Source organism: Diceros bicornis, chromosome 27 (genome assembly GCF_020826845.1).
Source record: "Diceros bicornis minor isolate mBicDic1 chromosome 27, mDicBic1.mat.cur, whole genome shotgun sequence".
NCBI classification, from domain to species: domain Eukaryota; kingdom Metazoa; phylum Chordata; class Mammalia; order Perissodactyla; family Rhinocerotidae; genus Diceros; species Diceros bicornis.
Window position 1 is genome coordinate 23965488 of NC_080766.1, and position 12421 is coordinate 23977908.

Below are 12421 nucleotides of genomic sequence, written 5' to 3' on the forward strand. Positions count from 1 at the left end.
ATAATTGATATTTTTGTGGCCTTTGCCATAGTTAACATTGGTCCTGGATATCACGGACAATACATGGAATGCCACAAACAAGTTAGAGATAGAGTTATTTGAGACCTTGTGCTAATATCTTCAATATTCCTCATTATGTTTCTATAAGGACTATTTATTCAGAAGAGAAGGGAAACTCATACAGTTCATACATACCTATAGATTCTTTAAGAGTGAAAAAATCCATGCTGCCTGCCTCTAGCCATCGCTCTTAAGCCAGCTCCTACCACCTGATACAAACAGGTATTGATTCTTAGGTCAAATCTTTTCCCATGACTCCTACAAAAATGTTGCCTCATGAGATAAGGGCTAAATCCAGCATAGACTTTTAGGCTATGGTATGCATGCTAGTCTGACACAGATGAAAACTCACTATAGAGATAGATCTGAAGTACTATGCATTCAAAAAGATATATGCACCCCTATGTTCACTGCAGGGTTATTCACAATAGCCAAGACTTGGAAGCAACCTAAGTGCCCATCAGTGGGTGAATGGGTAAAGAAGATGTGGTATTTCTATACAATGGAATGTTACTCAGCCATAAAGAAGACGAAATTGTGCCATTTGTGACAACTTGGATGGACTTTGTGGGTATTATGCTAAGTGAAATAAGTCAGAGAAAGGCAAATATTGTGATTTCTCTCCTATGTAGCAGATAAACAAAGAAACACATAGATAAGGAGAATAGATTGGTGGATACTAGAGGGAAAGGAGGTGGGGGAAGGCTAAGGGGATAAAGGGGCACATATATATGGTGGTGGATGGAAACAAGACTTTTGGTGGTGGACACGAGGCACTCTATATAGAAGCCAAAATATAATGATGTACACTTGAAATTCATAGAATGTTATAAACCAATGTGATCTCAATAAAATAATTTTAAAAAATTAAAAAAAAAACACAATAGATCAGTTAGAAGGCCATTGCAATGTTCTAGGTAAGAAGTAACATGCTTAGGGTGATAACAATGGGAAGAGAAAGTGTTTGGATTGAGATTATAAATATTTGAAGTTTTAGCCAAAATAATTTGATTATGATCGATATAGGATAAGAGCACAAGAGAAAGAGTCAAAGCTGACTCAAGGTTTTTGGCCTAAACTGCATAAAATGAGGGAACACTGTGGGAACAACTAATTTTTTGGAAAAAGTGGAAATCAAGAATTAGGTTTGGTTATTTCAATTTGCAGGTGTTAATTAGAATTCCAAGAGCAGAATTTCAGATAGTAGGTAAATATCTGAGAATCAATATCTGGAGGAAAGTACGAGAGATTTTATGTATTTGGTTACTGAATTAATCCTCTGTGTCTTAACACAACAATATTTCTTAAATCACAGTCAGTACATGTTGACTCCAAGAAATGTCACTGTGTTCTCATCCCTGTCATTTTGTGATGCCATCATCTTAAACACACAGCCTACATAGGCATCACAGAAGGTAACAGAGAACATAGAATATAGCATGTAGGGATCATTATGCCTAGGCCTGCAGGGTTCGATATACTTCTTCCCACGCAACATTGATCAGAAAGCAATCATCTGGCACTAATTGCAAAGGAAAGCTGAGAAATCTTTTTATCCTATCTGGTCATGAATAGCAAGTGACCAGTAAATACTTGGCAGTCTCTGACACACACTGTTTTGTGGAATTCATGAAGGATCTCTTGACAAGATCACACTTCATTGTGGGTAGATGGTTCTTGTTTACTCTGTGGGGAGAGGTTTCTTTTGACACAAGTGATCTTGTGGGCAGGGGTATCTTGTGCCATAGAACACAATTAGACAGGGCTATCTCATGCCATAAGATGACTTGGAAAGGGAGTTTGGAAAAGGTATCTTGTGCCATAATGAAGGAATAGTTGGACAGGAATATCTTGTACCACAAGCGGGCCTTGGAAAGAGCCAATTTGTTATAAATGATTGTTCCCTTCACTGGGAGGTGTCAAATGTTGCTCACAGGCTAAGATGACATTGAGAAATGACAATTGGATTCAACATTGAGAGGTTAATTGCTGCTTGAGAGGAATGATGGGGGCAAAAGCCTGTTCAGAGTGGATTCAAAAGAGAATAGAAATACTATAGCTGTAAAAATTAGCAGAGAAATGTGTCAATAGTTGGAGAAGATGTAGGGTCGTCAAAGGGATTTGCTTTTTCTTCTTTTCTTGTTTCTTGATGTACTGGCTTGTACAATGACAGGACTGGTTCCATAAAGATGAAACAGTCAATCATGAAGAAATAAACAAGAATAATTGCACATGTGATGTGATCAAATAATCAAACATGCATTGAATCAAGTACACAAGAGTACCTGGCCTTATACAGGACAATAGATGGTTCATCCTTCAATCAAGAGGGGAGGAAGACAGCTAAGAATTCTGGTAGTTTCACTTGTCCCATTTTGGATCTATTTTTATCCAAAAACCTTTGGAATTGAAATAACTAGAAGACTAGAGGGGATACACTGGAAAGTTACACACGCAGGGTGGAGTGTGGGATACCGGGCACTATGAATGTTGTTATTACTGGCAATGACAAGATCTAGTGTTTCACCATGGAATAATGGTTGAATAGGCAAGAGGAAAAGATATTTAGTGATGAACTCAAGGATGTGAGGATGCACTATCTGTGTAACTGCATCAAACATAGCTTTATTTACTTTTATTTTTCTCAGACTAAATTTCCTCCCAGGAGATTCCTGAGTCTCTTATAAAAATAGAGACCCCTAAAGCATAAACATCACCCTAGATATTGCAAAATCTTGCTTAATGACTTTAAAGAAAATATTCCTGCTGTTCTGTCTCACAGTAAAGACAGAGAATTCAAATTTAGCTAAATGAAAACTAAAATTCAGCTTACTAAGTTTGACATTCTAATTCTTTCTATTTATCATTAGTAATTATATCAAAATTAAATGTGAAAATTAATTCATTACTCTTGCTCTCAATGCATGCACCTCTATCAATCAGAAAGGCAAAAGTAGGGCAATAAAAATTTTCTAAGAAGAAAATTTTAAACTGAATAAGATTAAAGAACAATGCCACATAAGTATGCCATTCTAAAACACAGTCCAATATGAAACAAAATTTTCTCTTGCAGGTAATATTAATTTGACCCCAAAACTCACATTTCATTAAATTGCTAAATTCCATTTTTTAATTTTTTCTCAATTTTGACAATGTAAATATACAGGCGTTTAAGTTTTTAACAAAAAAATTAATGTCATATTTTAAACACATTTAATAAAGAAGTCAATGTAGATATCAAAATAATACCAATTTATGAACTAATATGCATAATTATTAAAACACAACTCAGGAAATAATATATATATAATAATATATATAATAATAAAAACACGAGCAAATAGAAGTCAAAAATTTTTGGGCCGGCCCGGTGGCTTAGTGGTTAGGTGCACGCGCTCTGCTGCTGGCGGCCCAGGTTCGGATCCCGGGCGCACACTGACGCACGGCTTCTCCGGCCATGCTGAGGCCACGTCCCACATACAGCAACTAGAAGGATGTGCAACTATGACATACAACTATCTACTGGGGCTTTGGGGGAAAAAAATAAATAAATAAATAAAAATTTAAAAAATTTTTTATATAATTGAGTCTTTTTTAAACTACACTCTGAAATATAACAGGACAAAAGAGGAAAAGGGTGGGGGCAGTGGAGAGAGAGAGAGACATTAAAAGAAAAACACCCAAGAATATTTTTTCCAGTTCCAGGAGAGATGATGCTGCAGTGCAGTGTAAATTTAAAATTGAAGGAACAAAAGCCCAATTCCCTACTTTCCTGCTACTCTTCTTTCCAGAGTCCTGCCAAATATCCTTATTAAGGTGGCTATTTACATATAGTGCCATAACATGGTGAGCTTAAAGGTTAAAGTCTGTAGTGGAAAGAAGTTCATTAAAAAGGCCACCTTTTAGAAATAGAAATGTATTTTTACAAGTAATGTTAAATGGGGAATTAAGGCAATGGCCCAAATAATTCAAGTAAAAGAAACCCTATGAATCTGAGAGAAAAATAGAACTTTGAGGCTTAAATCATCACAAATTACTGTCTACATTCATCGCATTAATGGGGTAATTGCTCAGCAAGCACTTTAAATAGGCTACGTATCTTCCAACTGAAGTCATTTCTATATGCAGACACTGATTTACCGACTTTTGTTTTATTCTTTCCAAAGTCTCAGTGATTCGTTTTTTTAAGAAAATGAGTTAATTTTGATATTAATATGGGAAATAATTTTATCGTTAGTCTATACTAAGTAGTTGTGTCTATTTTAATTTTTTTGCAATCCATACACTGTAAGTCAGAAAAATGTTAAATTTGTATTGTAGGAACAATAGGTACAAAGGTAGAAATTGGATAATAAAATTTTATTCATTCAGGTTATCTAAAATATGTAAGCTGGAAGCACATGACCCCTACAACCCTACATATCTGTTATTTCCTAAAGTCCTTTTAAAACCAATGCCGGCCCAGTGGCGAAAGTGGTTAAGTGCGCGGGCTCTGCTGCAGCAGCCCAGGGTTCGCCGGTCCGGATCCCGGGCGCACACCGACGCACTGCTTGGCAAGCCATGCTGTGGTGGCGTCCTGTATAAAGTGGAGGAGGATGGGCACAGATGTTAGCCCAGGGCCAGTCTTCCTCAGCAAAAAAAAGAGGAGGATTGGCAGATGTTAGCACAGGGCTGATCTTCCTCACACACACACAAAAAAAACCAATGCTGTCAGAGCCAATAATCTCATGTATGTCACGACCATCAAAGGGACATGGCAATTGATGGGCGCTAGTGGCCAGCCTGGACATCTTTCTGCTTCAATTTTTTTCCCTCCTTCCTTCTCTCTTCCTCCCTCCTCTCTCATTCTCTCTCCCTCTCTCTCATAGTTCTTTCTTTACCACAAGAGAACAATGGAAAATAGGACATAGTAAAGAATATAAGAAACATTCACTAAAAATGGGATACTCTCTTGAAGTTGAGTACTTAAGCCCAAACTAAGTTATACAACTATTTTGCCGGAGTACAGAGAGGAACCAGAATGGCACACCTAGGAAGTGTTTGGAAAATGTCCTACAGGAGAGATTGTTACACTTGTAGGACTAACTGAGCATGTCTTGGAGATAAAATTGTTACCGTCCCCCAAGCTCTCCAAGGAGGCTTGAGCAACCGACAGTCACACTCCTCTGAAGGCATACAAAGTGGCACTGAGGGAAAAGGTATAAAGTTTAGGACTGAGATAGCTAAATATATCCCCTGTTCCAGACAGATCGAATTAGAGAGAATGAGAGTCATAGAAATGCAAGACACTTTAATTGTAAATTTGGCAACATGATTAATACCAGCATTACGTAATTAATACCAGCACTACGGGGTTTTGGCAACCCGTAGTGAAGTGAGACAATGAAGTGAAGAAATGTAGGAGACAGGATAGGTCAAATCCAAGAACAATTTGTATTTCCCCCATCCTCAAACACTTGCCAAATGACACTCTGGGAAGCCTTGTGCGATCTTTAATTCAAGTTGAATCCCACTGCAGACTACAGGAACAAATAATATACCTGTTGCTCTAGATTAAAGAGGTCAACTGGGGGCCGGCCCCGGGGCGTAGTGGTTAAGTGCGTGTGCTCCACTGTGCACTTTTTGCTTTTCCTCAGCAAAAAAAAAGAGGGGGATTGGCATGGATATTAGCTCAGGGCTGATCTTCCTCACCAAAAAAATAAATAAAAAAGGATGTCAACTGGATATTGCGGTAAGGGAACCAGGAGGAAGGTAAGAAAGATGAAGATTTAAAGTTTCAGGGTTAGTATCCTTTGTGTCTAAAATTATATTAATTTTGAATATGAGTTTGAGAGCATATCTAGATTTACTGTTAAAAGATGGGAAAAATAATTCAAGCAAGGATTAGAATAGCACTTGTGTGAGAGCAGCTCAGAGACACATCTACCGAGGACAAGGATATAAGCAAAAGTTTCTGAGTTGGAATGAATTACTGGAAGTCACATGAGATTTGCCTCATTTGTTAGATAATGTTGCATTCAGTCCCTGAGTTGTTATTGGAGAAAATGAAATGCTTATGATTTGACAAGGAATGGCAGCATCTCTACAGCTCAAAGGGAAGATTACTGATTGACTACTTTTTTCCCACTTCTTAAGTTGCACTGTGGCCCCACCTCCATATAGAACTCTACGTTCCTATTGTACATTCTTTCTGTAGCTCATTATTGAGAGAAGTAAATTTGGAACTGTCAGCCTGGTGGGCATCTCGGGGTTCACACTGCAGGGCAACTTCCCTGTAGTTCAGGGAGGACTTAGGGATGTATGCAAGAGCCCTGGACTTGTCTGCTGTCATTGTTGTAGATCTGTGGATTGTGGTCCAGAGCTGCTGCTTTATAAGGGACTGTTAGATTGGGGAGGTTGGGGAATTCCCTCTTGTCTTCATTCTCCATCTTTTTATACCCCGGACCTTGAATATCACCAGCCTTAAATTTTATGCAAATTATATACTTGGTAGGAACAAAGTTTGTGACACTAGATTTTCAAAGATCATGCAAACATATTCAATTTTACTATAATAGACCATTTGCCCCAAATTGTGAAAAGATACTAATTTTGATTTTTAAGGACAGTTTACCAAATGGGTAGATAATATGACAATTATTTAGCCAGAATTAAGGTAACTATTGGGATTTCTGTGAGTGTCCCCAAATTCAGTTTTTTTTTTCTTTTTTCTTTCTTTTTTTTTTTTTTTTTGTGAGGAAGATCAGCACTGAGCTAACATCCGTGCTAATCCTCCTCTTTTTGCTGAGGAAGATCGGCTCTGAGCTAACATCTATTGCCAATCCTCCTCCTTTTTTTTTTTCTTTTTCCCCAAAGCCCCAGTAGATAGCTGTATGTCATAGTTGCACATCCTTCTAATTGCTGTAGGTGGGAGGCGGCCTCAGCATGGCCGGAGAAGCGGTGTGTTGTTGCGCGCCCGGGATCTGAACCCGGGCTGCCAGTAGCAGAGCGTGCGCACTTAACCGCTAAGTCGAGGGGCAGGCCTGAGTGTCCCCAAATTCATAGACTTAATAAATGGATAAATTTGAACTCTTGAGATAATGTGTTTTTTAAATGTCTCCTAAGTTATTCATATTTACACTATATAGAGTGAAATGGGGAGTTTACCAGGTGGAAAGAATTATTTGCCCAAAAGACTGAGTCATGAAAACACACATCATTTGATCATATATGTTAAATCTTACTGCTAAATATTTGGAATATTTCAAGGGACAAAGACAAACCTCTTGCTCTCTTGAGGCTCATGGTTTAGTGGCTTGTTTGAATGTGATGAAAGGAGGAATAAACCGCTGTCTCTAGCTATACTTAACTCAAATAGTGATCGTAATCTGACTAATCCAAGGGAAATATAGGACCTGCAAGGTTTGTTTTTCAATTGCTATATGGCATATATGCAGAGTATATAAATCCTGTGTGTTTGGTTTGATGTTTGATATATATCTGTGAGATTCCCCCCTCCATTAAAAGACAGAACACATTCAGCATTTCAGAATCCTATCTCATGCTCCCTCCACGGCACCATTGATTCCCTGGGTGAAGATAATGACTATTTCTATTTCTATCACCAGAAGTTAGCTTTCCCTGTTCTGGAATTTCTTACTTATTTCACTCCACATTGTATCTGTGAGATCCATCAATGTTTTACGTGTAGCTATTTTTTTTCTATTTAGCCTATTTTTTTCTATTTCTATTTGCCTCTGTTTTTGTATTTCTAGTTAGATTCAGCATTCTCACTGGCGAGGTCCAGGTTCATTTCCCAGTCAGGGAACCACACCATCTGGTGTTTGTCATACTGTGTCAGCTGTGTGTTGCTGTGATGCTGAAAGCTATGCAGCTGGTATTTCAACACCAGCAGAGTCACCCATGGTGGACAGGTTTGAGCGGAGTTTCTAGACTTATGCAGACTGGAAAGAAAACTGGCCACTCACTTCCAAAAAAATTGGCCACAAAAATCCTATGAATAGCAATGGAGCATTGTCTGACACAGCGATGGAAGGGGAGAAGATGGCACAAAAAGACCAGGCAGGGTTTTGCCCTGCTGTACACAGGGTCGTTAGGAGTCGGCATCAATATGTTGGTTTTAATTTGCATTTTCTAAAGAATAGTTACATTGAAAACAATTTATATGTTTATTGATCATTTAAATAGTATTTTTTTGTGAATTGGCCTTTTCTTTCTCATTTTTATTATCTTTGCCTTTTTCTTTTGGACATTGGGATTTTAAAATATACTTTTACGCAGCATCAGATGTATGTGTTACGAAAAATGCAGGCATTTTTCAGGAAGGGACTAGCAATACTCATGAATTTCTTTTTTCATTCCCTTTGGGTATTTTCACGAACAGAAGTTCTTAATTTGATTGTAATCCATTTGATTAATTATATCTTTTATGGCTAATGTCTTTTACATTCTCTTTAAGAAAACTTTACCCCAAGTTACCCCAAGTTTATAAAGATACACTTTATGTTTATTTCCACAAGCTTTATTTTCTTACATTTCAGGTTTTGTTTACCAAACACTTGAAATTGATTTTTGTGTACAGTGTGAGTTAAGGATAAAGGTTCACACTTTTCAGTCAAGGACAGCCAATATATCTAACACAAATTATTGAAAAGATTGTATGTTCTCCACTGAAATTAAGTAACAGTTGTAAATTAGGTGACCATATTTTTGAGCTTCTGTTTCTGGATTCTCTATTCTGTTCCATTGTTTTGTCTATCTTTGAACCCATACTGCATGGTTTTAATTATTATAGCTTCATTATTTGTCAGCAAGCCTGGTTGTGTAAATTCTGCAAATTTGTTCATGTTTAAGATTATCTTTCAGATTTTAGAATCTTTTTTCAAGTCTCAGAATTTTTCTTTTAATTTCTGTACCAATATTGAAATTTTTTTTCCCCAGTAGACAGAGAATACAGATGAAACTCTGTTCAGAATTGGTTTTAAACTTTGTTCATACTTGTCTGTTGATTTTTCCCATTAAACCTAAGATATTGTCCATACAGGATGTGACTGCTTTGTGTTTATATTGAATACCTGGGATATTTATTGGGTTCCCTATGCCTTCGTGTGCTGTGGATCCCATTCTCTGTCTTACCAGCAGCTCATGGTGGCTGAAATTTTTACTTAGCCTTTAGCCTCTTCGCTACATCTTTCTGAGGGAATTCTTGGTGTCTCACCTAGTGTTTGAGTAGCTTACACGTAAGCAAATATTTGAAGAGAGGAGAGCCAGCATAATCTGAGGTTACTTTCAACAAAGTTTTCTCCTTCCCATGATGTCGTCCTCTAGAATTAGCTGCTTTGGCTATCGTGAACTCAAATCTCTGTTTCTTCATTCCATTTCTCTCTTCTGCATCTCGAGTTTCTCTCTTTTTTAGATTTTTCCATCATGACACAGACATGTATTGATGTCCTTTATAATGAAATATATACACACAATCACATGTGCACACATGCATGCACTTATGCAAAACATCTCCTCTTCTTTCACATTCCTCTACAGCTATTTATTCATTTCCCTATTTCTTTCACCCAAATCTCTTTGAAAGAACTATCTTTAATTATTGTCTCCAGTTCACCACCTCCTTTCTCTTCATAGCTCATTCCATTCTACACAATTCCACTTAAATTTCTCTTATCAAGATCACTAATGATCCTCCTATTGCTGAATTCCATGCTGGCTAGTCTGTCAACATCTTTATCAGCTTGTCAGCACCATTTGATGCAATTTTCTATTTCCTCTATACCAAAAGATTCTTCTTTTGGCTTCTATATCTTGTTGACCTTATGTATATTTTTAAAACATTTCTTTATCCACTGGGTGGACCATCGGCTGTAAAGATTAAAGAGTGAAAGTAGAGAGCCATGTTAGGTGGCTATTCTAGTAATCCATAAGCGAGTGAAAGTCTTGGACTTAAGTGCTAGACAAGTATAGACAGATAAATAAACAGAATCAAGATATATTTTCTAATTAGAATCAATGGAAATTAAAGGCAATATGGGCTGCTGAGGGAAAGGGAATATCAAAATGGCTTAATTTTTAACTATGACAATTGGCTGAATGTGGGTGCAATTAACCAAAATGAGTGCTTGGGAAAGGAAAATATCTGTGAAAAACTAAAATTTCTCATTTAAGTATATCAAATAGGCAATTGGACATACATGTCTTATGGGGTTTGAGAGATAAATTTAAGAGTCCTTGGAATATAATGTGAGCCATAGGAAAGTACCTACGGAAAGAAAGTAGATGGTAAAGAAAAGAGGAAACAGGATTGAGGTGCTTGCTTTTCTCAGTATTTATAAATAGATCTCAGAAGGTGAAACAGTTACTGAAGTACTGTACACTCCACAAATATCATTCTCCAGATCTGATATTTCATCCTCAGAAAGTACTGAGTCACCTGTGGACTGGAGTATTAAAACTCAACTCCTTTTCACATCTTCTCAACCCTTTATCTGGTAGATCATTTGGAAGCAAAGGAAGAGGCTCAAGGTCTTGTCCAGCGTCGTAGGACAACAGAGGTTGCTTTGACACAAAGTACGCAGGACCTCAAACTGTCTCCTGTGCTCCACTGTATCTTCCAGCAGAGCCTTATCTATTGGCTCCGCCCTGCCTTGCCTCGGCTACCACTGCTCCCTTATGTCGGAACTGACAGAAAAATGGCTGAAAAGACAAGTCCTTAATCAGATGATGAACCTCTCCACCACATTTTAATGAGTGACTGGTCTGTGAGCTTTACGTCTCTATATAATCTGCTGAAGACAAAACTGTGTCCCTATTTCTACATTTGTATCTTTCAGTTTACTATCCTCTTCTGTGCAGCAGGATTAGCAGGAAATGAAATAATCATGGCTGTCATGTCTCTACAACTAGAGGTATAAGAGAAGCTATGAAAAAAATAAAGGTATTGAATTCTCTCTGCCTTTAATAAAAGAAAATGGCCATAAAAAGAAGAAAGCATCTGGAACAACCTCGGGACATGAGAGCAGCAAGCAATCAGCGATAAAGATGATGAAGATAAAGAAGAAGGTTCTTCCTGGCTTCAAGAGATGGGTGTGCAAGACAAAATTTTTAAAAAACAGCCGTACTCTCTGTCAAGCTATGTAAAGAGAAACATGAAGCACAAATGGATCACAGACCTGAGTTTTGTCTATTGGTGAATGGAATCAACATCTTTACATTGCTAATTTTTTTTTTCTCAGTTGTAAGAGTTGAATTGCTACTTTGGGTCCACAGGCAGGACTTCCACCCACTCTCTTAATCCCTACGGCTTTCCAAGGTGCTGCAATGCAAATGCTTAAGGCACAAAGTACAAAGGTGAAGACACCAACTCTTTAAGGATATGAGATCAATTTACTTTGGAGATTGCCGATCCTATTATGCCTCATTCTCTACCTTCTGTGACCAGGCTACTCAAATCTTCACACAGTGGGTTGTTTGCTGCAGGACTATATAGGTATGAGCCAACTGCTATATTTCATATCTGTGTGACAATGGATAAACTACTGGATAAAGAGACTGTTCATGAGGAGCTTGCTAATTATGGGCTACACCCTAAGACTCTGGACCAATTTAGTCAAGTACCGTTACTGGATAAATCATCTTTACAGCATGTGGGAACGAGTGAGTACATTTATATTTGGAAATCCTGAACGGCAAAGTAAGCCTGAAAGGAATCTGTGAAGAAAAAAACCTTTTGACAAGGAAATTCAAGATTCTTATACTTTTGCCTTTAAAGTTCATTTTGGAAGCTGAAGGAAAGGAATAGAACAAAAATATGCAAATGTTTACAAACAGTAACTTTTTACATTGATTTTTATTACATGCACTGAGCGGTAGGATTAAGGTTTTAAGTCAATATTTTCTGTTTTTCGTATTTTCAGATTAGATATTCATATTTGAAGATAACTGAAACTCAAAAAAAACAAAAAAAAACTCAGCTCTAATGAGAATTCTAGATCCCTACCACCTAATTATAAACTGAGTAGAAAACTGAATTAATGTCAGTGTTTTCTTGCAAATGGGAAATTGAGGCTAACATCAGCAATTATCTTATGTCATTGTTACTAATGGCATCGAGGCAAAACTATTTTACTTTAAAAATTTACTTAAGATTATTAGCTGGTTCTAGTTTTATAAAGGTAGAAAACAAATGTAGACAATACCTACCTAGCTGATTGTTGATGCTTCCATCATAGTGTCTTTCCTACTGATTTGCAATTCCTATATCTCAAATATATTAAATTTGTTTTTTTAATGCATGTTAATTCAGATAAAAGTATTTTGTATTTCATATAGAATAGTGTTAAGAGGTGCAAAGTAT

The 12421-nt window shown here is 37.2% G+C and overlaps 1 pseudogene; it reads left to right on the forward strand.

Annotated features, from left to right (window-relative positions):
* Positions 1–11750, forward strand: part of LOC131423054 (protein downstream neighbor of Son-like) — a 38630-nt pseudogene extending 26880 nt beyond the window's left edge.
* The last annotated feature ends 671 nt before the right edge of the window (positions 11751–12421 follow it).